We start from the raw sequence: 27,467 nt of genomic DNA on the forward strand, positions 1-27,467 counted from the left end.
ATATCTACTAATCTTCTCTTTCTAAAAACTCTGAGAAAGAGATACTTCTCTAATTTGAGAGTCATCTAAGAACTATCATGGTAGCATAAGAACACAAACATATCATGCTTGTTTTGATCCTCTCTGAAAATACACATTATTCGGTACCTTCTCTTGCTAAGTTTCAACTGGTCTGTCCCTGTATAATAATAAAATACTGAGTCTATAAAGTATGGTGACTTCAGCAATACTTACAGCTTCAAAATTACAAGGCATACCTTGGGAGGAGGCTTGTGGCTTTTTCCTCTGATGCCAAGCTAATGATGGCAGGGAGGGGAGCCAGGAAGAAACAGTGCATCATTTGAGCCTTGAATTTATAAACAAATTAAGTGATGGAATAAATCAACTTCATTTCAGATCCAGACTGGTAAGGAGTCAGGTATGAAAAGTCAGCAGAATTCTTTCTCATTGATTAGTTGGCATACTAAGAGTGCTGTGAAACATCTCCATTGTTTCCTGAACTCCAGGGTCTAGGACCTGCAGCTTATAGTATTCTCAAGCCTCTTTTACCCAAGTGATATTTAAAAGTTTTCTATCAAATTTTAAATTTATAATTTGCTTTAGTTGTACAATTTTAAATATATCAAAATATTATAATAGTTCACTTTTTAGAATCTTAGAAGTTTTTAAAATAGCATTTGTTATTTTTTTTAAAAATAGTTTTAAAAATAGCATTTAAAAATAGCATTCTAGGGCTTCCCTGGTGGCGCAGTGGTTGAGAGTCTGCCTGCCGATGCAAGGGACACAGGTTCGAGCCCTGGTCTGGGAAGATTCCACATGCCGCAGAGCAACTGGGCCTGTGAGCCACAACTACTGAGCCTGTGCGTCTGGAGCCTGTGCTCCGCAACAAGAGCCCGCGATAGTGAGAGGCCCGCATACCGCGATGAAGAGTGGCCCCCGCTTGCCGTAACTAGAGAAAGCCCTCACACAGAAACGAAGACCCAACATAGCCATAAATAAATAAATAAATAAACTGGAAAAAATAGCATTCTACAACTGCAACACAGTGGCAATTATTAGTTTTTAACTTTTTTAAAAACATGGTTTTACAAAGTGTAATCATAGATTGTATTTACTACTGTAACTTGGATTTTTTTCCCTTAACATTAAATCCTAAAAAATTTTCCTAATTCACAGTGTAGTCTTGTTATTAATTACCAAGATGATGTTAGTAGCAAATTCATTTTCCATCAAGTGATCATACCTTTAACCATTCTGTATTGTAGGATCTGTCCATAGCTTCTAATTCTGTAGTACTTTTAAAAAAAAAATCAGGGGTGATATTATTATTATTATTTATTTATTTATGGCTGTGTTAGGTCTTCATTTCTGTGCAAGGGCTTTCTCTAGTTGTGGCAAGCGGGGGCCACTCTTCATCGCGGTGAGCAGGCCTCTCACTATTGCGGCCTCTCTTGTTGTGGAGCACAGGCTCCAGAAGCGCAGGCTCAGTAATTGTGGCTCATGGGCCCAGTTGCTTCACGGCGTGTGGGATCTTCCCAGACCAGGGTGCGAACCCGCGTCCCCTGCATTGGCAGGCAGACTCCCAACCACTGTGCCACCAGGGAAGCCCTGTAGTACTTTTTGAAGATATATTTATATTATAATGCGTTCATTCATAAAGCATCAAATTTTTAAAAGTGAAAAGGGAAATTTTGTAGAAAGAAATGGCACAGAGCTTGGAAGTATCTAAAAAAGTTCACTTAGACTTACCTGAAAAAGTTGTTCCGTCACATCAGTGGCTTGGGAGGAAGAAGATAATCTCACTTTTAATATTTTATGTTTGTAGGTAAGGATTCGAGAGGTTGAAGTGAAATCCCACTTGAGGTGGGGGGCTGGAACTGTCCCTGATTAAAGCCTGAACCCTGAGCACACTATGCTCTTGGTAAGGGGAGTAGAATCCTCCTCCCACCTGGCCAACGAGGAGAATAGCAACAAAGCTTGCTCCCCAGGCCCTAGGTGGGCAAAGTCCTGAGGCAGAAAATCTGCTTCTGGAACTGGTTCTGTATCTTTATTATGTATATAACCTTGGCCAAGTCATTGTTTCTCTTGGCTAGTTCCATCTTATGTGAAAATAGAGTCAGAACAGATAATGTCTAAGATACTTGCCAACAATTCTAATTCTGTGATTTTTAAACATTCATCTGCTCAACGCTGCTCTGAATGGTCTGGAATTTAGGGAAATTTATATGACTTACCGAGTAGAGGAAACTTAATTCTAATGGAGGCAGAAATTTCTAAGAACAGATAGATAGAAGGCCCAATGCAACTTGCTTTAAAATATTTTTTATGTTTTTCTTGGCGTTTCATGTTTACTGTTAAGACAGCTTATCTTTCTGAATTGGAAATCTGGCTATCAAGCGAGATGTTTTCAATTCACTTAAACTCAAGTGGTGGATGGCTGACTGCTTTTCTGCTGGTTCCATTTTATCCTGCTGAGAAGTCAATCCTTGGCCATCCATGAACCTTCTGTTTGCATTTATAACAATAGTAATTAATGACAGTGAGGGGAGTTGATGTGTGAAGCAGGCACCTTGATAGCTAAGGTCTTAGAAGCTTGAGTTGTCATAGTTCATAGACCACTATTGTATAGATGGAAATATTGTAGCCCAAGGTTCCAGTTAAGTCCTTGTTTCCAAAAGGAGCTTCTTTCATGATGTAGAAATATGCAGGTCTGTGTTTCTTAACCTTCTCATATCCCATGTCTCTTCTGATTAATCTCAGAGTTGATCATTCTCCCTTTCTTCCTCTACTCTCATGTGTACACATACACACATGAGAGATGCTGCTAGCTAGCTTGATAGCCCTCGGCACACATGGAAAAAATGCTGCATTTATTCATTTCAGTGTAACTTGGTCATAGTCTCAAATCAGCCACTTACTAGCTCTGTGGCCTTGGATAATTTATCAAACTCCTGTTTTCTCTTCTATAAAATTAGGGCTCTTTGGCTAGAGAATCTCCAAGATCCACAAAATTATACTTTCAGAAGCAGAAGGCCTGAGACATAAATAAGCACAAGCCTGGCCCCAGGCACATTGGTAAAGCAAGACATGCTACCTGCCTCTGGAATTTCCTCCTTTTTGCACACCTCATCATTCACTTTCCCCGCTTCCATTCCCCCAAGCGTCTGGCACCAGCAGAGTTCTGCTGCTTCATGCTGGCTGGCTCCCTTAAGCAACAGGTTAGCATTTTTAGGCCATTTCTCCAGCCATCTCTCCCACTTGGCATATTCATATGCTAGCCATCCTTCAACATTCAGGTTAAATGCCTTCTCCATGAAGCCATATTTGATCACCTCATCTATAATAATCTCTCTTATCTACTAACTTCCATACTAATAGCATTTTAAAAATTCATGGTATTTATTCCTGTTTTGTAGATACAAATAATATTTCTTTTAATGGATTATAGTCTCTCTCTGAGGGCAGAATTTATATCCCAATTCCTGGTATATCTGTTAAACAAATGAACAAGTGAATGAAGGAGGCAGTGAGTGAGTGAATGAGTGAATGAATTCATCACTGTATCCCCACTTGGTACTACGGTGTTCTGTTAGTAGATCCTCAAAAAAGTGTTGATAAATGAATAATTCCACTTTTCTTATCATTCTCTTAGGCCCTTTCTAGATAACTAGAAAGCTTCTAGTTAAGAAGTAAATAAGATAGCTTCTTATTTTCTGATTAATGAAGAGGTTATTAATAGCTGATAGCCTGATATGTTGCCTCTCAGAAAGGAATTTGTGTTCTAATAGCAGATTCAAAAGGCCTGACTCATTAATGGTGTGCATTTCAGATAATGGACTAGAAGAGGTTTGTGGGAAGTGTGGGTGCGTATAGTCAGAGACAGGAGGTGGTTCCATCTACTATGCATGTGCCTGCCTCTCAGCCCCAGTAGAAAGCTGGTCTGATTTATGTGTATTAACTTTTAATTCATTATGTAAAACAAAAATTCTCCACAGAACACTTAATAATTGTGGCAAAGCTGAAAGCCAGCTGCTGTTTTGTTCTCTTGCAAATATTCTTTCCATTCAACTGCAGTTTTCTCTCTTTTGCCATCGTGGCCCGTGAATCTGTAAGCTATGCTAAAGAAAGAGGACTGTCTGAGGTTATCCCAAAGAATGAAGACCTGGTCTTCATAACCTCTTCCACAGTATCTTCCTGGAGCACATGAGCAGTGTTCACTTATATTCACTCTTGAGGATGCAGAGGGTGGCATTTTTCAATGCAACTGGGAGATGAGGGAGTCTCTTAGGATGTCTCTACTAATGAGCAGTACAGTCTTTCTTATTTCTTTGGATTATGTCTGAACGGCCTCACCTCAACCAAGCACACAATTCTGATGGTTCTGCCTTACCCGACAGTATGCACTGTCTTTCCTCTAAGGTATATCAAAGGAGACAATTGATGGTAAAGAACAGTGCAAATTCTGCAGGCCTGCTTGTTTTGTGACTGCTTGTTCTCTTATTTAATTCAGTCACTACGGTTTTCTGTGGATTATATTTCTCACATTTTAGAAGACCAAGTATATTTAAATAATTTGGTGTAAGCCCAGCAAAGTACCGTGCGTGAACTGACACTGAATAAATAACCAGTGGGGAGAAAATAGAGGTTTGCAAACATGACAACCAAGAAACCAGGGCACAATTCAACTTAACCTTGAGCAGTTGGCCCTCAGAGGAAATGTCTAGGTGTCTTCGTGGAGGAGATGCCATTGTCTGTATTTGTAATGCAAATATCTTCCCCATTCTTTTCTCCATCAACCCCACTGCATGTTAGGAACATTGTGTATACATGAGGGGAAAAAACTAAAACTTGGTTAAATTGGCTATTCCAAACAATGTTATTGAAGTTACTTAGAGGCCATGACAGTGGATCATCATGGGAGCAAGATACAGCCTTTGATCTGTCTTCAGAATGCAGTGTGTTTACAAAAGCAATCACTCAAGGTTAATAGCCTGCATCTGTGGTGTTTGGTAGTTAAAGAATCAATTTAAATGTCTTATGCAAAGGAAAACCTTAACAATGTTTTGTGGTGGTTAATGCATTTCAAGTATACTTGAGGAGCAGACAAAAAGGAAAAGAAGTGGATTTCTCATGGTTTAGACTGGTGGTGAAAACCATTTTTTTAAAAATCTAATTTCTTTAAAAAATTTTTTTATTCAATTTATTTAAACTTATAAAAAAGTTCACCCATTTCTCCCACCACTTACCCCCCGCCTCTTGCAACCACCAGTCTGTTCTCTGTATCTATGAGCTTGTTTTTGTTTTTTAAATTCCACATATAAGAGAGATCATACGGTATTTGTCCTTCTCTGACTTACTTCACTTAGCATAATGCCCTTGAGGTCCATCCATGTTGTCGCAGATGGCAAGATTTTATTCTTCTTTGTGGCTGAATAATATTCTATTGTATGTATACACACCACAGTTTTTTTTTAGCTACATAATCTTTTTTTATTTACTTTTAAATTAATTTAAATTTATTTATTTTTGGCTGGGTTGGGTCTTTGTTGCTGCACATGGGCTTTCTCTAGTTGCGGCGAGCAGAAACTATTCTTTGTTGTGGTGCGTAGCCTTCTCATTGTGGTGGCTTCTCTTGTTGCAGAGCACAGGCTCTAGGCACATGGGCTTCAGTAGTTGTGGCACGCAGGCTCGGTAGTTGTGGCTCACGGGCTTAGTTGCTCCGCGGCATGTGGTATCTTCCTGGACCAGGGCTTGAACCCATGTCCCCTGCATTGGCAGGCAGATTCTTAACCAGTGTGCCACCAGGGAAGCCACACACACCACAGTTTCTTAATCCATTCATCCATTGATGGACACTTAGGTTGGTTCCATATTTGGCTAATTCTGTGATGAACATAGGGGTAGCTGTATCTTTTCAAATTAGTATTTTCATTTTCTTTTGATAAATACCCAGAAGTGGAATTACTAGATCATATGGTGGTTCTATTTTTAATTTTTTGTGGAACCTACATACTGTTATGCATATTGGCTGTACCAATTTACGTTCCCACCAACAGTGCATGAGGGTTCCCTTTTTTACAAATCCTTGCCAATGCTTGTTATTTCTTGTCTTTTTGATGATAGCCATTCTAAGAGGTATAATGTGATATCTCATTGTGGTTTTGATTTGCATTTCTGTAATGAATAATGATGTTGAGCATCTTTTCATGTATGTGTTGGCCATCTGTATGACTTCTTTGGAAAAAAAAGAGTCTATTCAGCTCTTATGCCCATTTTTAATTGGATTGTTTGAGCTTTGTTTTTTTTTGTTTGTTTGCTATTGAGTTGTATGAGTTCTTTATGTATCTTGGATATTAACCCCTTATCAGATACATAATTTGCAAATATTTGCTCCCATTCTGTAGGTTCCCTTTTCATTTCTTGGTGGTTTCCTTTGCTGTGCAGAAGCATTTTAGTTTGAGGTACTCCCACTTGTTTATCTTTGCCTTTGTTCTTTTGCATTTGACATAGATTCAAAAAATCATCACCAAGACCTATATCAGTGAGCTTACCACTTGTGTTTTCTTCTAGGAATTTTATGGTGTCATGTCTTACATTCAAGTATGTAATCCCTTTAGGGTTAATTTTTATATATGTTATGAGATAGCTGTCCAGTTTCATTCTTTTGCATGTAGTTATCCAGTTTTTCCAGCACCTTTTATTGAAGAGATTGTCCTTTCCCCATTGTATATTCTTCGGCCCTTTGTCATAACTTAATTTATCATATATGTGTGGGTTAATTTCTGGGCTCTCTGTTTTGTTCCATTGATCTATGTGTCCTTTTATATGCAAATACCATACTGTTTCAGTTACTTTAGCTTTGTAATACAGTTTGAAATCAGGGAGTGTGATACTTCCAGCTTTGTTATTCTTAAGATTACTTTGGCTATTTGGGGTCTTTTATGTTTCCATGCACATTTTAAGATTATTTATCCTATTTCTGTAAAAAATGCCATTGGAATTTTGATAGGGGTTGGATTGAACCTGTATATTGCTTCTGGTAGTATGACATTTTAACAATACTAATTCTTTCAATCCATGAGCATGGAATATCTTTCCATTTATTTGTGCTGTCTTCAATTTCTTTCATCAATGTCTTGTGGTTTTTAGTATAGAGATCTTTCACCTCCTTAGTTAAATTTCTTCCTTGGTATTTTATTCTTTGATGCTATTGTAAATGGGATTATTTTCCTAATTTCTCTTTCTGATAGTCCATTATTACTATAAAGAAATGCAGCTGATTTTTGTGTACTGATTTTTTGTCCTGCACCTTTACTGAATTTGTTTATTAGTTCTAACCATTTTTTGATGGAATCTGTAGGGTTTTCTATGTATAGTATCATGGCATCTGCAAATAGAGACAAGCTTACTTCTTCCTTTCCAATTTGGATGCCTTTATTTATTTTTTGTCTTGCCTAATTGCTGTGGCTAAAACGTCCAATAGTATGTTGAATAAAAGTGGCTGGAGTGACATCCTTGTCTTGTTCCTGATATTAGAGCAAAAGATTTCAGCTTTTCACTATTGAGTATGGTGTTAATTGTGGGCTTGCCATATATAGCCTTTATTATGTTCGGGTATGTTCCTCCTATACCCGCTTTGTTGAGAGTTGTTTATTTTTTTATCATAAATGGATGTTGAATTTTGTCAGATGCTTTTTCTGCATCTATTGAGATGATCATATTATTTTTATCCTACATTTTGTTAATATGGTGAATCACACTGACTGACTTGCAGATGTTGAACCATCCTTGCATTGCTGATAAATCCCCTTTGATCATGGTGTATGATTCTTTTCATGCATTATTGAATTCAGTTTGCTAATATTTTGTTGAGGATTTTTCGCCTATGTTTATCAGTGATTTGGGCCTGTAATTTTCTTTCTTGTATGCCATCCTTGTTTGGTTTTGATATCAGGGTAATATAGACCTTGTAATATGTATTTGGAGGAGTTCTCCCATATTTTGAGGGAGAGTTTGAGAAAGATTGGTATTAATGCTTTGAAAGTTTTGGTGGAATTCACTGGTGAAGCCATCTGGTCCTGGAGTCATGTTTGTTGGGAGATTTTTGATTACCAATTCAGATGTCTTGCTAGTAATTGATCTGTTCAGATTTCCTATTCATCATGATTCAGTCTTGGTAGATGATATGTTTCTAGGAGTTTATATATATTCTAGGTTGTCCAGTTTGTTGGCATGTAATTCTTCATAGTAGTCTCTTATGATTCTTTGTATTTCTGTGGTATTAGTTGTAACATCTCTCCTTTCATTTTTGATTTGTTTGAGTCCTCTCTTTTTCTCTTGGTGAGTCTAGCTAAGGGTTTGTCAATTTTGCTTATCTTTCCAGTGAACCAGCTCTTAGTTTAATTGCTCTTTTCTCTTGTTTTTTAAAGTCTCTATTTCATCTATTTCTGCTCTTATCTTTGTTATTTCTTCTACTAACTTTTGGCTTCATTGGTTCTTTTTCTGGATCCTTGGGGTGTAAAATTAGGTTGTTTATTTGAAACTTGTTTCTTGAGGTAGGCATTTACTACTATAGACTTCCCTCTTAGAACTATTTTTGCCACATCCCATAGATTTTGGATTGTTGTGTGTCCATTTTCATTTGTCTCCAGGTATCTTTTGATTTCTTCTATTCTTTTTTAGATTTTTTTTTTTGATGTGGACCGTTTTTAAAGTCTTTATTGGATTTGTTACAATATTGCTTCTGCTTTATGTTTTGGTTTTTTGGCCCTGAGGCATGTGGGATCTTAGCTCCCCGACCAGGGATTGAACCTGCACCCCCTGCATTAGAAGGCGAAATCTTAACCACTGGACTGCCAGGGAAGTCCCTCTTCTTTGATTGCTTCAGTGACCCATTGCTTGTTTAATAGCATATTGTTTAGCCTCCAAATGTTTGTGATTTTTGCAGTTTTTTGGTTGTAATTGACTTCTAGTCTCATACTGTTGTGGTCAGAAAAGATGTATGATATGATTTAAATCTTCTTAAATTTATTGAGACTTGTTTTGTGACCTAGCATGTGATCTATCCTGGAGAATGTTCCATGTGCACTTGAAAAGAATGTGTATTCTGCTTTTGGATGGAATGTTCTATTTATATCTATTATGTCTGCTTGGTCTAAAGTGTCATTTAAGGCCAGTATTTCCTTATTGGCTTTTTGACTAGGTGATCTGTACACTGATGTAAGTGAGGTGTTGAAGTCACCTCCTATTATTGTGTTGCTGTCAATTTCTCCCTTTATGTTTGTTTATATTTGCTCGATCTATTTAGGTTCTCCTATATTGGGTGCATATATTTTTACAGTTGTTATGTGTTCTTGGGTTGAGCCCTTTATAATTATGTTATGTCCTTCTTTGTCTCTTGTTACAGTCTTTTTTTTTTTAAAAAAAGTCTATTTTGTCTGGTATAAGTTTTGCTACAGCTTTCCTTTTGTTTCCATTTGCATGGAATACCTTTTACAATCCCCTCAGCTTGTGTCTTTCTATCTGATTTGTCTCTCTTGTAGGCAGCATATAGATGTGTCTTGTGTTTTTATACATTCAGCCACTCTGTCTTTTGATTGGAGAATTCAGTGTGTTTACATTTAAAATATTGTTAGGTACATGGTTATTGCCATCTTGTTAATTCTTTTGCTGTTTTTGTAGTTCCTCTCTGTTCCTTTTTTTAATATTTTAATTTTATTGGAGTATAGTTGATTTACAATGTTGTGTTAGTTGCACCTGTACAGCAAAGTGATTCAGTTGTACATATACATATATTCATTCTTTTTTTGGTTCTTTTCTTGTACAGCTTACCGCAGAATATTGAATAGAGTTCCCTGTGCTATACAGTAGGCCCTTGTTGGTTATCTATCATATATATAGTAGTGTGTGTTTGTTCATCCAAGCTCCTGATTTATCCATTGCCCCGACGTTTCCCCTTTGGTGACCATAAGTTTGTTTTTGATATCTGTAAGTCTGTTTCTGTTTTGTAAATAAGTTCACTTCTATCTTTTTTTAAAATTAGACGCCACATATGAGTGATGTCATATGATATTTGTCTTTCTCTGTCTGACTTACTTCACTTAGTATGATAATTTCTAGGTTCACCCATGTTGCTACAAATGGCATTATTTCATTCTTTTTTGTGGCTGAGTAATATTCCATTGTATATATGTACCACTTCTTCTTTATCCATTCCTCTGTCAATGGACATTTAGGTTGTTTCTATGCCTCAGCTATTGTAAATAGTGCTTCAGTGAACATTAGGGTGCATATATCCTTTCAGATTACTGTTTTCTCCAAAGATATAGCCAGCAATGGGATTGCTGGATCATATGGTAGTTCTATTTTTAGTTTTTTAAGGAACCTCCATACTGTTCTCCATATTGGTTGTGCCAATATACAGTCCCACCAACAGTGTAGGAGGGTTCCCTTTTCTCCACACCCTCTCCAGTATTTATTGTTCGTAGACTTTTTGATGATGACTATTTTGACTGATGTGAGGTGGTACCTCATTGTAGGTTTGATTTGCATTTCTTTGACAATTAGTGCTGTCGAGCATTTTTTCATTTGCTTTTTGGCCATCTGTCTTCTTTGGAGAAATGTATATTTAAATATTCTGCCATTTTTTGATTGGGTTGTTTATTTTTCTGACATAGAGCTGCATGAGCTGTTTGTGTATTTTGGAGATTAATCTCATGTCCGTCACTTCATTTGCAAATATCTTCTCTCATTCTGTGGGTTGTCTTTTCATTTTCTTGACGGTTTTCCTTTTTAGTGCAGAAGCTTTTAAATTTCATTAGGTTCTATTTGTTCTATTTTAGTTTTTATTTTCATTATTCTAAGAGGTGGATCAAAAAAGATTTTACTGTGATTTATGTTAAAGAATGTTCAGCCTATGTTTTCCTCTAAGAGTTTTATTGTGTCTGGCCTTATGTTTAGATCTTTGATCCATTTTGAGTTTATTTTTGTGTATGGTGTTAGAGAGTGTTCTAATCTCATGTTTTTACATGTAGCTCTCCAGTTTTCCCAGCACCACTTATTGAAGAGACTGTCTTTTCTCCACTGTATATTCTTGCCTCCCTTGTCATAGATTAATTGATCATAGGTGCGTGAGTTTATTTCTGAACTTTCTGTCTTATTCCATTGATCTATATTTCTCTTTTTGTTCCAGTACAATACTATTTTAATGACTAGCTTTGTAGTATAGTCTAAAGTCAGGGAGTCTGATTCCTCCAGCTCCATTTTTCTTTCTCAAGATTGCTTTGGCTATTTGGGGTCTTTTGTGTTTCCATATAAATATAAAAATTTTTTGTTCTAGTTCTGTGAAAAATGCCATTGGTAATTTGATGGGGATTGCATTGGATCTGTAGATTGCTTTGGGTAGTATAGGCATTTAGACAATATGGATTCTTCCCATCCAAAAACATGGTATATCCTTTCATCTGTTTGTGTCATCTACAATTTCTTTCATCAGCGTCTGATAGTTTTCAGAATAGAGGCCTTTTGTCTTCTTACGGAGGTTTATACCTAGGTACTTTATTCTTTTGGATGCAATGGTAAATGGGAGTGTTTCCTTAATTTCTCTTTCTGATTTTTTGTTGTTAGTGTATGGAAATGCAAGAGATTTCTGTATATTAATTTTGTATTCTGAAACTTTACTGAATTCATTGATGAGCTCTAGTAGTTTTCTGGTAGCCTCTTTAGGATTCTCTATGTACAGTATCATGTCATCTGCAAACAGTGACAGTTTTAATTCTTCTTTTCTGATTTGGATTCCTTTTATTTCTTTTTCTTCTCTGATTGCTGTGGCTAAAGCTTCCAAAACTATGTTGAATAAGAGTGGTGAGAGTGGGCAACCCCTGATCTTAGAGGAAATGCTTTCAGTTTTTCACCATTAAGGATAATGTTTGCTGTGGGTTTGTCATATATGACCTTTATTATATTGAGGTAGGTTCCCTCTATGCCCACTTTTTGGAGAGTTTTTATCATAAATGGGTGTTGAATTTTGTCAACAGCTTTTTCTGCATCTATTGAGTTGATAATATGGTTTTTATTCTTCAGTTAGTAGTTAATGTGGTGTATCACACTGATTGATTTATGGATATTGAAGATTCCTTGCATCCCTGAGATAAATCCTACTTGATCATGGTGTATGATCCTTTTAATGTATTGTTGGATTCGATTTGCTAGTATTTTGTTGAGTATCTTTGTATCTATGTTTATAGTGATATTGGCCTGTAATTTTCTTTTTTTGTGGTATTTTTGTCTGGTTTTGGTATCAGGGTGGTGGTGGCATCATAGAATGAGTTTGGGAGTGTTCCTTGCTCTGCAATTCTATGGAAAAGTTAAAAAAGGGTAAGTGTTAACTCTTTTTCAAATGTTCAATATAATATTCACCTGTGAAGCCATGTGGTCCTGTACTTTTGTTTGTTGGAAGTTTTAAAATCACTGTTTCAATTTTAGTACTTGTGTTTGGTCTGTTCATATTCTTTATTTATTCTTGATTCAGTCTTAGAAGGTTGTATCTTTCTAAGAATTTGTCCATTTCTTCTAGGTTGTCCATTTTATTGGCATAGAGTTGCTTGTGGTAGTTTCTTATGATCCTTTGTATTTCTGCAATGTCAGTTGTAACTTCTTTTTCATTTCTTCTTTAATTGGCATAGAGTTTCTTGTGGTAGTCTCTTATGATCCTTTGTATTTCTGCAGTGTCAATTGTAACTTCTCCTTTTTCATTTCTTCCTTAATTGATTTGAGTCCTCTCTTTTACTTGATGAGTCTGGCTAAAGGTTTATCAGTTTTGTTCATCTTCTCAAAGAACCAGCTTTTAGTTTCATTGATCTTTGTTATTGTTTTCTTCGTCTCTGTTTCATTTATTTCTGCTCTGATCTTTATGATTTTTTCCTTTTACTAACTTCGGCTTTTGTTTTTTTCTCTTTCTCTAGTTGGTTTAGGTGTAAGGTCAGGTTGTTTATTTGAGATTTTTCTTGTTTCCTGAGGTAAGATTTATTGCTATAAACTTCTCTTTTAGACCTGCTTTTACTGAGTCCTGAAGGTTTTGGACCATCGTATTTTCATTATCATTTGTCTCTAGGTATTTTTTAAATTTCCTCTTTAATTTCTTCAGTAATCTGTTGGTTGTTTAGTAACATATTGTTTAGCCTCCATGTGTTTGTGGTTTTTTCCTCCTGTAATTGATTTCTAATCCCATAGCGTTGTGGTCAGAAAAGATGCTTGGTATGATTTCAATTTTCTTAAATTTACCAAGACTTGATTTGTGGCCCAAGATGTGATCTCTCCTGGAGAATGTTCCACATGCACTTGTGAAGGAAGTGTATTCGGCTGCTTTCCAATGGAATGTTCTGTAAATATCAATTAAGTCCATCTGGTCTAATGTGTCATTTCAGGCCTGTGTTTCCTTATTGATTTTTCTGTCTGGATGATCTGTCCATTGATGAGAGTGGAGTATTAAAGTCCCCCACTATTATTGTGTTACTGCCAGTTTCTCCTTTTATGGCTGTTAGCATTTGCCTTATATATTGAGGTGCTCCTATGTTACGTGCATATATATTTATAATTGTTATATCTTCTTCTTGGATTGATCCCTTGATCATTATGTAGTGTCCTTCTTTGTCTCTTGTAACATTCTTTATTTTAGAGTCTATTTTGTCTGATGTGATTATTGCTACTCTGGCTATCTTTCAATTTCAGTTTGCATGGAATAGCTTTTTCCATTCCTTCACTGTCAGTCTGTATGTGTCCCTAGATCTGAAGTTGGTCTCTCATAGAGAGCATATATACAGCTCGTGTTTTTGTATCCATTCAGCCAGTCCATGTCTGTTTTGGTTGGAGCATTTAATCCGTTTACATTTAAGGTCATTATTTTTATTTTTATTTTTTTATTTTTTTATTTTTTTTATTTTTTTCAGTATGCGGGCCCCTCACTGTTGTGGCCTCTCCCGTTGCGGAGCACAGGCTCCGGACACGCAGGCTCAGCGGCCATGGCTCACGGGCCTAGCTGCTCCATGGTATGTGGGATCTTCCTGGACCGGGGCACGAACCTGTGTCCCCTGCATCGGCAGGCAGACTCTCAACCACTGCGCCACCAGGGACGCCCCTAAGGTCATTATTGATATGTATGTTCCTATTGCCATTTTCTTAATTGCTTTGGATTTATTTTTGAAGGTCTTTTTTCTTCCTCTTTTGTTCTCTTCTTCTGTGATTTGATGTCTATCTTTAGTGAAGTGTTTGGATTGCTTTTTCTTTTTTGTGTGTGTATCTATTGTAGGTTTTTGGTTTGTGGTTCCCATGAGGCTTTGATATAGCAGTCTATATATAAACAAGATTGTTTTAAGTTGCTGGTCTTTTAATTTCAAATGCCTTTCCAATATCCTGTATTTGTACTCTCCTCATGATTGCTGGGTTTGATAACAAATTTCTTTGTGTATGATTTCCTACCTTTATCTTTTCCTTTACCGGTGAGCTTCCCCATTTGTAATTTTCTTGATTCTATTTGTGGCCTTTTCTTTTCTACCTAGAGAAGTTCCTTCAGGGTTTGTTGTAATTCTGGTTTGATGTTGCTGCATTCTCTTAGCTTTTGCTTGTCTGTAAAACTTCTGATTTCTCCTTTGAATTTGAACGAGAGTCTTGCTGGGTAGAGTATTCTTGGTTGTAGCTTTTTCCCTTTCATCACTTTAAATATGTCATGCCACTCCCTTTTGGCCTGCAGAGTTTTTGCTGAAAAATCAGCTGATAACCTTATGTGGGTTCTCTTGTATGTTATTTGTTGCTTTTCCCTTGTTGCTGTTATTTTTTTTTTTAATTTTTATTTTTTAATAAAATTTTTATTTTTAATTTTTATCAGTTTTATTATTATGTGTCTCAGCATGTTCCTCCTTGGGTTTATCTTTTATGGGACTCTCTGTGCTTCCTGGACTTGATTGAGTGTTTTCTTTCTCATGTTAGGGAAGTTTTTGGCTATAATCTCTTCAAATATTTTCTCAGTCCCTTTCGCTCTCTCTTCTCCTTCTGGGACCCCTATAATGCGAATGTTCGTGTGTTTAATTTTGTCCCAGAGGTCTCTGAGGCTGTCTTCATTTCTTTTCATTCTTTTTTTCTGTTCTGTGGCAGTGATTTTCACCATTCTGTCTTCCAGCTCACTTATTCATTCTTCTGCCTTAGTTATTTTGCTATTGATTCCTTCTAGTGTATTTTTCATTCCAGTTATTGTATTGTTCATCTCTGTTCTTTAAACCTTCTCTTTGTTAAAAATATTGAACACTTCACGAATTTGCATGTCATCCTTGTGCAGGGACCATGCTAATCTTCTCTGTATTGTTCCAATTTTAGTATATGTACTGCTGAAGTGACCACATCTGTTCCTTTTGTCTTTTCTTGCTCTTTTCATTTGTTGTTTGACTTTCTTTAGTGGTTACATTTATATTTATTTCTCTTTGTCTTTTTTGTATTTACTGTAGGTTTTTGCTTTGTGGTTACTGTGAGGCTTACATATAATAACTTACACTCTGTTTTAAGTTGATAACAACTTAAGTGTGTTCCCACTTTAAAATCAACATTTTTACTTACTGTCCCCCTACATGTTTTATGTTTTTGATGTCATATTTTTACATCTGTTTATTTTGTGTATCCCGTAACTAATTATTGTAAACATAGTTACATTTACTACTTTTGTCTTTTAACCTTTACACTAGCTTTATAAGTAATTAATTATTACCTTTACTATATGTTTACTTTTCCAGTGAGATTTATTCTTTAATATGTGATCTTGTTACTAATTAACTCCCTTTTGAGTCTGTTTTTTCACCTATAAAATGGTATGATGATGTCTTCATCATAGGAGCTAAATTTATGTATGAAATGTATGTGAGGCTGCTTTGTAAATTATCAGCTACTTTATAAGTTTATTGTAAAATGGAAATATCCTTTCATGTCCAGTTTTTGTCACCTTGCCTTTCTGTTTATCTAGTAATCACGTATGCGTATAGATGGCACTGAGAAGATTGCTTTAAAATTACTTATTATATCGTTTTATTAATATATATTATATTTATTATTACCTATTTTATTGTTTTACTACTATATGAATGTTTGACTTCTATGTAGAATTTATTTATAGTTTGACATCATTTAGTAATTATCCAGAGACACAGACATGGTTTACTGTTACTTTTTTATGACTAGATCTATTAGTAAAGGGAGTAAGCCTCACCATATCCATTACTCTGTGCGGATGCTATGATTAACTCATCCATGACTTTATAAAGAGCTAGCCGTGGATTCCCAGTGTAAGAATATTTGCTTTAGGTTTTTTACCTCAACCTTCTGGTTTTAATTTGATTCAGTCTGAGAAAGGCAAAGTAAATCAAGGACAGAGCAGGCCTGCTTTGTGAGTTTGGATTGAAAAAATGAGAAATTCAGCCTAGACACTTACCAGTGGGGATATGTGATGTAATCAATAAAATGGTGAAGGGTTTGGATTTGTTCAGTACCCCAAAGGAGTCCTCTTTAAAACTATAAATATGCATTAACTTAGATTCCCCTATCTAGTCCACCAAATATGAAACCAGGAAGTAATTTTTTCTAATACTTTTCTGATTATAGCAGTAATATGTGAGGTGGAAGAAATCTAGAAAGTACACTTGAGCTCAGTAAAGAAAACAAAAACCCTATGACACCACTTCATAGAGATCACTGTTGTTATTTATAACCATAATCACTGTGAATAGCCTTAAAAGCTTTGTTTTGTGTGTGTTTATACCTATATCTAGATTTCATATGTAGTTGTGTATATAACTTTTGATTTGCAAAATTGAAATCATAGTGTTCTTATTACCTTAATTAAAAATATTTCCTCATTGTCACATGTATGTGAAATATTCACTATTTAGATGAACCATAATTTATCTGTGCCCTATTTTTGGACATTCTAAGTTGGCCCCCAGTTTTTGCTCTTATATGTAATGGGGGAATGAAAACAATCTTATATGTAAGAATTGGTGTGAAATTTGCTAATTATTTTATGTGGATAGGACCTAAAAATGGAATGTCTCGGTCAAAGTTACCTATAGTTTTAAGGATTTTTGAAACGTATGCCAGATGTTGTCCATAAGAGTCCAATGAGAGCTCCCATTGCCATACCACTTCACCATTGTCTTACCAGCTCACCAGGTACTGTTTACTTTATGCACTGACTACAAATTATGTTCCTCTCACTATCCCAGCCTTAGTTAAAGCCTCATCATTTCTTCACAGGTTCAATTCAACAGCCTCTAGTCTTGACTCCAAAGCATTCTCCATGTTTACATGATCTTTCTCAACCAGGAATCTTATCACATCAATGGCTTCTCTATAGTCTGTATGTGAACCTGCATATTCCAGCATGTGTGCAGAGCTTGTGGTTGCACTGCCACAACCTCTCTAGCCTCATCTGTAGATACTTGCCCACTTACAGTCTTGCCTTCAGTCCTCTTAAATTATGGTGGAAGCATTCTGATCTGAGACATGATTTTTTAATAAAAAATATTGGTTAAACTAGGGAGACATAAAAGTGATATAGTAAAAATGTTTATTGTAACTTAAAACATATGTTCACATTTGTTCATCAGTCTTTTGATGTAGGGCCAAAGCCTTTCCCTTGAATGTGGCTCCACTCATCAAAGTACCTCATCAGTTTTCTTGTGTAACCACACCCATAATATGTCACTTATGAGTTCCAGTTTGAGTTTCTTTCAAGTAGAATGAATAAAAGAGCAGAATCTGGTAGGTTGTTATGATGTATCTTCCAGTCTTTTATGGCTATCTCACTCACTTGTAATTTGACAGTAATTTTATGGCAGCTAGTTTTTTTGAGTCTTTCCAAAGGATTCAACCTAGTTTTCTTAGAAACAATAACTCTTTTGGTTCACACTCATATTTCATTGGCTTATATAATATTTAATTAAATTACACAATGTTTAATTAAATTAATTAGATTCTAAGGCCAAGCATAACTGACATATACATGCTGGGAACCAATATAAATGACCCTTAGCGAGCATATCCCTCAACTGGGGGGAGGCATCAAGTGCCCTGGTCTACTGGAGAGAAACCATCAGTATTGGGCTTGAGTGCCAGTATGCCTTTCAGAGAGGATGGAGAGTGTTAATTCAGGAATGAGTTCAGTAGAAGTCAGTGAAAGAAGTTTTTCACTGACAGTTTTTCACTGTGTTTACAGCTCCTTAAGTTAGTCATAGCCTCTCCCTTCTTTATTTTTGGCCTGTTATTTGCTCTCAGATCCTTACAAATTGAATTTTGGTATCATGACTTCTTCCAGAAACCTTTTCTTCATAGACCCTCCCCTTCCAGATAGTTGTTCCCCCTGTTTTCTCACTTAGTGCCCCATGCTATAGGTTAAAGTATCCCTATGTTCAACTGTGAGCCCAGTGAGACCAGGGACATGTCATTTATCTCTGATTCCATGGTCTTGACTTTTAGAAAGTATTGGATAAGTGAATTTGATTTTGCTTTTTCAGGAAGGTGGGGCAAGTTGAAAAATATAATTACATATCCTCATTATTAAGATATGTTTAATGTTTCTGAAATTTGAATAGGACTTATAATAAATGTGTTTGTTTATAACCTCAGTAGCTGTTATTGAATTGATGGTGTATCTTAAACATCAAAGCAATGAAACTGGGTTAAAAAAGCGAGATCACTTCAGGGACAACAATATTCTTCCATAACCACCCCTCCATGCTGCTGTCAGAATCTCTGTTCTGGGCCAATGCAGCATTTCTTTTTGATGTCTGAGTTCTAAGGGTGGCTCAAGGTGGGGATCCTGTGCAGCCCGTGGGTGAGAACACAAAGACTGGAGTCAGAGTGCCTGGGTTCAGATCTTGGCCCTGCCTCATACTCTGCACCCTCGGACAAGTCAGGGCCTCCCTTTTCTCACCTATAAAATGGAGAAAGTCATAACTTTTAAATGATCCATAAAAGCCACTTAGAGCTGCTTGGCACATTCTGTGCCTTCAAGATAAGTTAATGGTTGCTATTGCTATTTTTGTGATACCAAAGAATTCATAAAAGTGATCCTATAAATAGTATAATCACAGAAGGATTTATAAAAATGCTTTCATAAATAGTAGCATCCCTTCTAATCCCTCACTGCAAGGAATTCAAAGAGGAAATACTAGGTGGGTAGATATTTGAATCTGGAATCTACCATTTACCAGCTGTAACATTCTGGACTATTTTCTTAACATCTCTTAGTCTTGATTTCTCTACCTGTAAAATAGAGATAATGACAATGCAAGACTCAGCGGGTTATTATGGATATTAAATTATAGGATGAATGTAAAATATGGCTCTTGGAAGATAATAACTGCTTGATAAATGGTATCTATCTCTGGCAGTTATAATCAGTCACAGATTTGGTATGCAAAATAGAACTTTATTTGTTTATAACTGAATTTTCTCACCTCTTGAGCCTCCATTTTCTCCATTGGCAGGAAATGAAATTTTGCCAATTTAATGGTAAATTCAGAGACTTCCAGACACTTCCCCTCAATCTCTAGTTTGAGTAAATACTTAGTTGATTTGGGATTCTTTCCTTTTGCCTCTTACTCTACTTCTCCCTTAGGGTGAGGTTCTGGGGATTAGGTGTTATTCTGAGATCTGTGACACTTCCATTCAGATATAGGGTTTCCAATGGTGTTAGCTCTGCTGAGTGCACAGCTGAAAGTTTTCATTCTGCCTCCTGGCCCCAGACCTTGCCGATACCTCTGGTTCCTTGGAGTCTGGTGCACCTGCTTCATCTCTGATACTTCGAGGGAAATTCTTGTTTCTCCATCACCTCACTGGAGAGTGCAGACCTGTACAGTGGCCCCCATGCATGTCCATGCTCCCCCTGTGTTGCCATGGCTCTTCCATCCCTCCAGACCCTGCTGGGTGCTGAGTTTCTCTCAGCTTCTGAACTCACCTGGGGTTTCTTTTGCTCCGTCCCCAATCTACATGGGCTTGGCTCAGAGTGCAGATGGGGAGAGAAAGGCTCTATTTCCTTCTCAGAAACCCATAATGGTATTTAACTCTTATTCTTTGCATTAGTTTTCTATTGCTGCTATAACAAATCACTGGACATTTAACAGCTCAAAACACCACACATTTATTATCTCACAGTTCTGTAGGTTAGAAGTCTAGGGTGACTTGGCTGACTTCTCAGACTTGGGTTTCATGAGGCCAAAATCAAGGTTCACTTCAGGCTTACCAGGTTGTTAGAAGCACCCAGTTTCTTGCCTTTGTAGGACTGAAATCCCCATTTCCTTGCTGAATGTTAACTGGGGGTTGTTCTCAGCTTCTTGTGGCCACCCACTTTCCTTGGCTCGTGGCTCCGTTCTTTCATCTTCAAAGCCAGCAATGGTGGGTTGAGTCCTTCTCAGATTTTGAATCTCTCTGACCTCCCCTTCTGTCTCATCTTTTCTGCCTTCCTTTTTCCATGCATCTCTCTGACTCTTCTGACTCAGTTGATTACACTGGACCCACCTCGGTAGTATCCCTGTCTTAAGGTCAGCTGATGAGTAACCTCAATCCATTTGTGAAGTCCCTTCAGAGCAATACCTAGATTAATGGCTGGATTAGTAGCCAGGAACAGGAAATGTCGGTACATCTTTAGAATTCTGCCTATAACACTCTTACCCCAAATCTCCCTTGACTCTCCTCTGTCAGTGGGGGGATAAACTGGCTAGGCATGTGTTCCTCAAAAATCATAACTTATCCTAGGAGCTCAGCTTTTGATATCTAAGAAATGTTCCAAAGTGCCAAATTATTTTTTCTATCATAGGCTTCAAGATGCTCTGGATGTCTTTCACTAAAATTAACCTTTCTCTCTGTTATATCATGTGTATCCCATGGACAGTGTGTACAGAAAGGCCTCCCTGTCTCTTTGGATGGTGGTTAAAGGATAAGATCATGCCAGTTTGGTTAATCAAACATATATTGACTATTCTGTAGACAGTGGTATGAGAGATTCTAACCTCAAGGAATTTATAACCTAGTAGGGGTGAGTTTCATTTAAATAAATACTTATAATAAATGCACAATGTGAGAAGACTGTGTAGGAATACACATGGTACTGTCAGAACCTAGAGGAGGCTGGGACTTTCAATTGAGAGGTGAAGGTTTAAGAAACAGTGGCGTATAGGCAGGCCTAGAAGAAAAGTGGTGGCTGAGAAATAATTTTACATGCTTGCAATCTGCGAAGTATTTTTCTATACTGAATTTCATTTAGTAATCACAGTTACTTTTTGCAGTAGGGATTGTAATATTTGTGTTACAGATATAGGAGGTAAGGCTGAGAAACTTGCTCGAAATCAGATTCCATCTTTGACTGAGATTGAACCCTTGATCTAACTCCAGATATGTGCTTTTTTACTAATCACATTAAGATGAGCGGGGGTGGGGGGGTGAGGGGCAAACCATGTGGCGAGAACTGGGTAAGCAAAGGTAGTAAGGTGGCTAATATGGTGTGTACAGTAGCTAGCCTTCAATAGCCTCTTATGATACCCACCTACGGGTATTGACACCTTTGTATAGTCCCCCACCGAACTGGATTGGGCTGGCCTGTGAAACCAATAGGATATTACAAATGATGATGTGTGATTCTGAGGCTAGGTCAAAACAGACCTTGTAGCTTGCAGCTGGCTTTCCTGAGTCTCTCGCTCTGAAGGGAAATAGCTACCATGCCCTAAGAGACCAGCATCCCTCTGGGGAGGCTCACGTGGCAAGGCCATAGGAAAGCCATCTTGGCAGCAGGTCTTCCAGTCCCAGTCAGGTCTTCAGATGACTGCATCCCTGTGGGAGACCCTGAACTAGAATCAGCCGGTTAAACTGCTGTCAGATTCCTGACCCACAGAAACCATTGTGAGGTATTTATTGTCGTTTTAAGCTACCAGGTTTTGGGCTAACTTGTTTCACAGTAATAGGTAACTAATACAGCATAGGTTTTAAAAGAGTAAGTAATTAATCTTATTTAACTAGTGTTGAACAGATTGTAAGAAACCTGCCCTGCAGTCTAAGAACCTTAGTGTTTATTCTGTAAACATGAGGGAGACACTGAAGGGTTTCGAACAGAAGAGCGCTTAGAAAAATAGAATATTGGAGAGTCTCTTATGTATGGAATATTAACTGACTTCCTTGCCATTTGGGCCTGGAAAGCAGTCACTGAGGAGTTAAACATCTAAATACTTCCGTCTCATCTTTTTCTGAGTCTGAAAATCTGTATCTCACTCTTTGAGTCCTAGGAATCATATTTTATTTTTATTTTTCTAATTAGTGGAGAGCTTCCTACTTCCAGCATTCCTGCAAGGCTAGCATGAGCCCCTGAAAGATGTCTTGTCCTAAGAGTGTGATAGAGGCAGACCCATGGGTCACCACCAGAAGAAAGTGTACGTGGTGTGAGCATGTGATTAGATTTCAGCCAAACATAGGAACAGGGGAAAGTGTGTAGTAGAAACTCTGATCTGGAGCCTCTGCTCTCTGGCCTTCTGGTGCAGTCACATCCTCGGTTAGCTCTGCCTGAAGCTTGGGGGCAGAATGATACAGTGGAAAGTACAGTATATTAGAGAGTCTGAAGAGGAAAGTGCGAGTTCTCACTGTGCCACTGACAAGCTGTGTGATCTTGGGCAAATATCAAATCCCCTGGGTCTCAGTATCTCTGCCCGTAAAATGAGGAAGGGTTGGATTAGATGATTCCTAAGGTTCATCCTAATTACAATGTTCCATGACTTAGGATTCCTTTTATGTGATATCTCCATCAAAACTGGGAGAGTTCAGAGTGATAATCTGACTATTTCTAAAGGGAATAGGACAAGTACCATAACCAAAAATGTTCCTTGGAAAAGTTTGTATTGTTATTAGACACAATGTATATCCGTTTGCTTAGTTTTCTGTGTAACATGAGTATTCCTTTGTAATTATAAGAATTACTTAATTTCTAAAAGGTTTGATTTCCCACCATAGAGGTTATGGTGGGAAAAATTAGAAATACTGCCTGCCATTCATGCATTAACAATACATAAGTCAGTAAATGAGTCCGTGCCATAGGTATTGTTCAGTGTGATTTCTATTCTGTTTAATAATTGCAATTTTAATTGATAATTGTGATTTATACCATCATCTTAACACCTTACAGGAGGTGCGGCCCCCTGCCTACTAATTTAGACTGATCTTAGTTTTGGTGCAACATTGGTATGTAATAGGACGCTTGGAAATTGCAGTTTGTAGCTATTACAGATTTTCTTTTCAGGATTGGTAAGTGGAGACACCCCTTACAGAACCCTACAGGGTAATGAAATCCATTAATTAATCACAAACCGTGTATTTTAGCTTCCATTGTAATTGTAAATCTTTTTCACCAAGCCTGTTTTGCCCACTTTTTTCTCTTTCTCCTTTTTCCCCTATCCATCTCTCAGAAGACTGGTGAAAATGCAACCAGGTAAGCAAACAGATAAATGAAAATGAAGAAAATCAAGTGGCCTAGATGTTTTAAGAGCTACATAAACTCAAACTCTGGTGATTCTGGAGTTTATCGGAGTGTGGGGAGGGGAGGGGAGGGAGGTAGGTCACCAGGTACAGTAGCTTGCCCTGTCTGAGCATGTAACCCCAACTTCAGACACTGGCAGACAGGATGACAAGCAGAAGTAAATAGTTGGTGCTGGGTGTATGAAAGGAAGTATTTTCACATCAGTCCTTCCACTGTGGACCCTATTTACACACTCCAATAGGTTATTTTTTTCTTTTTCTAGACTCCTTTCATTCTAAGAGGATTACACCCTCCATTGCTTTTGGTCCACAAATCCTCCAATGCCATTTGATCGGCATGTTTGTGACATTTTTGTTTGGATCAGGATTTGACCAAAGCTCTAGTGGTCTGAGGAGGGTGGCAAGTGTTGCTGGGTGGCCAGAATAGCCAGAGGGTGGTGTGAATTCATTGCTAAATTGTAGAACAGTGCCAGATTCTGTTGAGATGCTGAGATTCGTCTTCTTTTATTCTTTTCAAAACCCTGACTTGAAACAGATACAAACTCCTTAACTTACTGATGCAAAACTCTATCTCCTAAGGCTGTGGTTTTTAAACTTGAGTTACCAACCCAGAAACGCAGACTTTCTGATTCAGTAAGTATGAAATAAGGCCTGATAATTTGCATTTCTAACAAGTTTCCCGGTGTTTCGGATACTGCTGGTCCCATTTTGGGAACTGCTGTCTTAAAGATTCTCCCAACCTGGAGCAATTGGAAATCAGGCTACAGTCCCCCCAGGGTTTCTCAATTTTCTCACTCCTTTGAGGCCAGCTTGTCTCTGCCCCACTGTCCCTTGGGTCTGGGGTCATGGGTGTGTGCTCATATCCTGTCCTTCAGACCCAGAGTGTCCCAGACAGCTGAGAACTCTGGGACACCCAACCATCTGAATTTCTGAACACAGTATAAAACCAGAGATTTGGCACGGAAGTTGTGATACCCCATGACCTTAGGAATATTGTCATTTAATCTTGAAAATAACACTCTAGGTGGGGAGCATTCTCACTTTTATCTATGAGGAATTGAAACTGAAGAAGTTGAAATTACTTGCCCAGAAGTAAATTGCTGAACTGGTGTTTGAACCCAGGATTATGGCTTCAGTGCCTGATTTTCCTTTACCTACGTCTCTGTTTCTCCTGGGTTCCATTTTGACCTCTTTCCTCATTTTTATGTAGCCAAGATTACAAAGACGCTCTTTAATTAGGGTTTGAATTATGACTTACATATACATATGTGTGTATTTATGTATATGTGATTATGTATACACACACACATGCTCCTTGCTTCATTTTTATTATTTTGCATGTATTTGTAGTGTAGTATAGTATATAATATGCATCCTTGAAGTTGCCCTAAAGCAGTTTAGGAACAGGGCAAGGAATACATATGTACCCCTAAGTCTAGTGAACTCGTGCACATACACATTACTCATCCACACACAAACTGGCTTTTCCTCCATGCCTCACATTAAGTCTAAGAAAATCTGTCTCTTTGGTTGCCATTGACTCATACTAAGTTCCAGCCATGCCCTTGACTGCCATCAGTAAATGGAATGAAAACTGCCTTCGCTGCCCTGCCCTCCTTGCGTTATCCGCAGTGCTTCACCATAAAGGAGGAGATTTAAGTCATCCTTTAGTTCTGGTGGGAGAGAGTTGGCAGGTCTGTATTGACAGATCCACTCTGTTGGAAAACAAGAACAAGCTCTGAGGGCTTTGACGGTGTGTCTGCAGTGAGTCTATATACTTTGTCCACATTAATAGCAATGCAGGGTTTTTTTCCTTTCCTAAAGAAAACAGCTCTTTTTCCACTGAGGGGTGGACGGGGGGAACAAACCAAAAAACAAAAATTCTGGCGTCTGCTGTTGAAGGCTATAGTGAACAAGGACCTGGGTTACAGGAAGAATGGTGATAAGAAGGAAAAATTGGTGGTCATAGGTACCCCCAGGAACAAAATGACTGGGAAATACAAAACCACTTGTTTTTATTTTTAAGTTTTCTTGTGAAAGTGGGTGTTGGAGAGGTTGCAGCTTGTGAGTTATTGTAAGTGGTGGAAGGAGGGTTGTTTGAAATCTGAAAGGAAATTGTAACCGCAGATGTGAATGGGTGGCCTGTATAACTAGGTACCTGGTGGGTGTTAGAGGTATGTGCACGCTAGTGCATGTACCTCGGTTCAGCTGTGTGTGGGTTTCTGCAGTCTCCTAGTCTCCTTCTGGCTGAAATTGCTCACAAGCAAACAAAAAATTTGCATTATGCTCAGATTGTTTCCTAGTATACCAATTGCATTGAAACAAATTTGTGTTTTCAAACAAGCAGTATAGTACAACCGACTTTACATGTCAATTCTCAGAGGATTCCCTGTTTCCCTTGTTATTAGAATACTTGATGGCCATCAGTGAGATGAGGGGTATGTGAGGACGGCTCTCTTATACACATTTATTTCTTATCTCATAAAATTTTAGATAATATAAAGTAATTAGTAAAGTCCCGCTTCAATGTCACGAAACAGATGTTAATGTTTTTTGGGCCACATAAAAATTTCCCGTGTAGCAAAATGATCTTGTTAAGATGACATGTTCTCACCCCATCCCCCACCTCACCACGACCTTTGAGCCAAGCCACGTGGGGCTGAGTCACTGATGACTGGATGTTGTTCGTTTTCTCCCTGATGATTTTCTTTGACTGATAGCCCAGAGAGGTACCTGTTGAAGTGGCTCTGTATTGTTTGGTGAAGTGTGTATACTCATTTGTTCTGGGTCTCAGGGCATTTCCCAGGGTCTCATTTATTGATTTCAGGATATGGCTGTGTGTATTAGACATGTCTCAGCAAATTCTGCATGCACAGTATTTGTGATGGTTAATTCTGGGGTACACTAGGTGTTTTATTCTTTTCAGGTCCACCTTGGGAAAAAGAGAAAATAACACACGGAGAAAGAAGCAGCTTCACACCTTTGACCCTACATTTGCAGGGGAGCCATGTCTGGGAAAAGCATAGATAAAACAGTGTCTTTGGAAGGAGTATCTGGTCATTTTCAACAGGTTCAATATCTCTCTTCTAATTAGATGTGGCAGCTGGATTCTCATGTGTGCATTCAGATTACAGAGAGATAAGTGTTACACCACTAACATAATTGCTGGGAAAGGTAGTATCCATATAAACATGTAGGAAATTTTAAAAAATCTAGATGTAGGAATAAAGTATGAGGTCCTAGAATTTAGGGCTGGAAAGAAATGTGGAGAGAAAGGATATTTTTGTCTTGTGTTTCATCTTACAATAAGGAATATGAGTCCCACAGAAGCAGCACAACTAGCCAGGAGATCCTGGCTCGTTATAACGGAACCAGGAACGTTAGGGTTCCTAGCTCTTGTCTTTGCACCATGGTATTGATTTTTGTAATTCAGTAAGTTCTGACCACTTAAGATTTCAGGCAGCCCTCATTCTGTTGCTGCTGCTCCCTTTAACCCTAGTATTTGTCACACGTGCTTGATTTGATTCCCCTGCCACACACTTCCATTTTATTTTATTTTTTAAAGCTGAGAAAAATGAGGGTTGCTTGTATTCAGGCCACGGCTACCACTAGTTGCTTTACTTCTTTAGTTGACATCCTTTTTTTTACCTCAGTTGATAGAAATATAAGAATAATCCTTGTACAAAGAGAACAAAAGTGCTAGCCTACTCCGTATGGAGGCCTGTTTTCCAACAATTCTGTTTTATCTAGTCAGTGAAATTCTTGGATGTGTTACTAAAGATGTGAGGACCTGAGAAGAACACCCCAGAAATTTTCAAGAAAAAATGTTTACCTCCTCAAGATATTTTTAAAACTAAATTGGAAAAAGGTGTCTTATGAAAAATGTTTAGAATGAAATACAGTATTTCAGATATAAA

The 27,467-nt window shown here is 37.7% G+C and overlaps 1 protein-coding gene and 1 non-coding gene across 3 annotated transcripts in view; one reads left to right on the forward strand and one right to left on the reverse strand.

Annotated features, from left to right (window-relative positions):
- TMEM108 (transmembrane protein 108) overlaps nucleotides 1-27,467 on the forward strand; it is a 377,552-nt gene that overhangs the window by 77,254 nt on the left and 272,831 nt on the right. The gene's annotated exons all lie outside the window — the stretch shown is intronic.
- Nucleotides 15,284-15,390, reverse strand: LOC113612141 (U6 spliceosomal RNA). The gene has a single exon (XR_003429736.1). It is a non-coding gene; the product is annotated as a U6 spliceosomal RNA (small nuclear RNA).

The sequence above is a fragment of the Aethalodelphis obliquidens genome, unplaced genomic scaffold (genome assembly GCF_003676395.1).
Source record: "Aethalodelphis obliquidens isolate GAN/ISIS:26980383/991018 unplaced genomic scaffold, ASM367639v1 scaffold72, whole genome shotgun sequence".
In the NCBI taxonomy this organism is placed as follows: domain Eukaryota; kingdom Metazoa; phylum Chordata; class Mammalia; order Artiodactyla; family Delphinidae; genus Aethalodelphis; species Aethalodelphis obliquidens.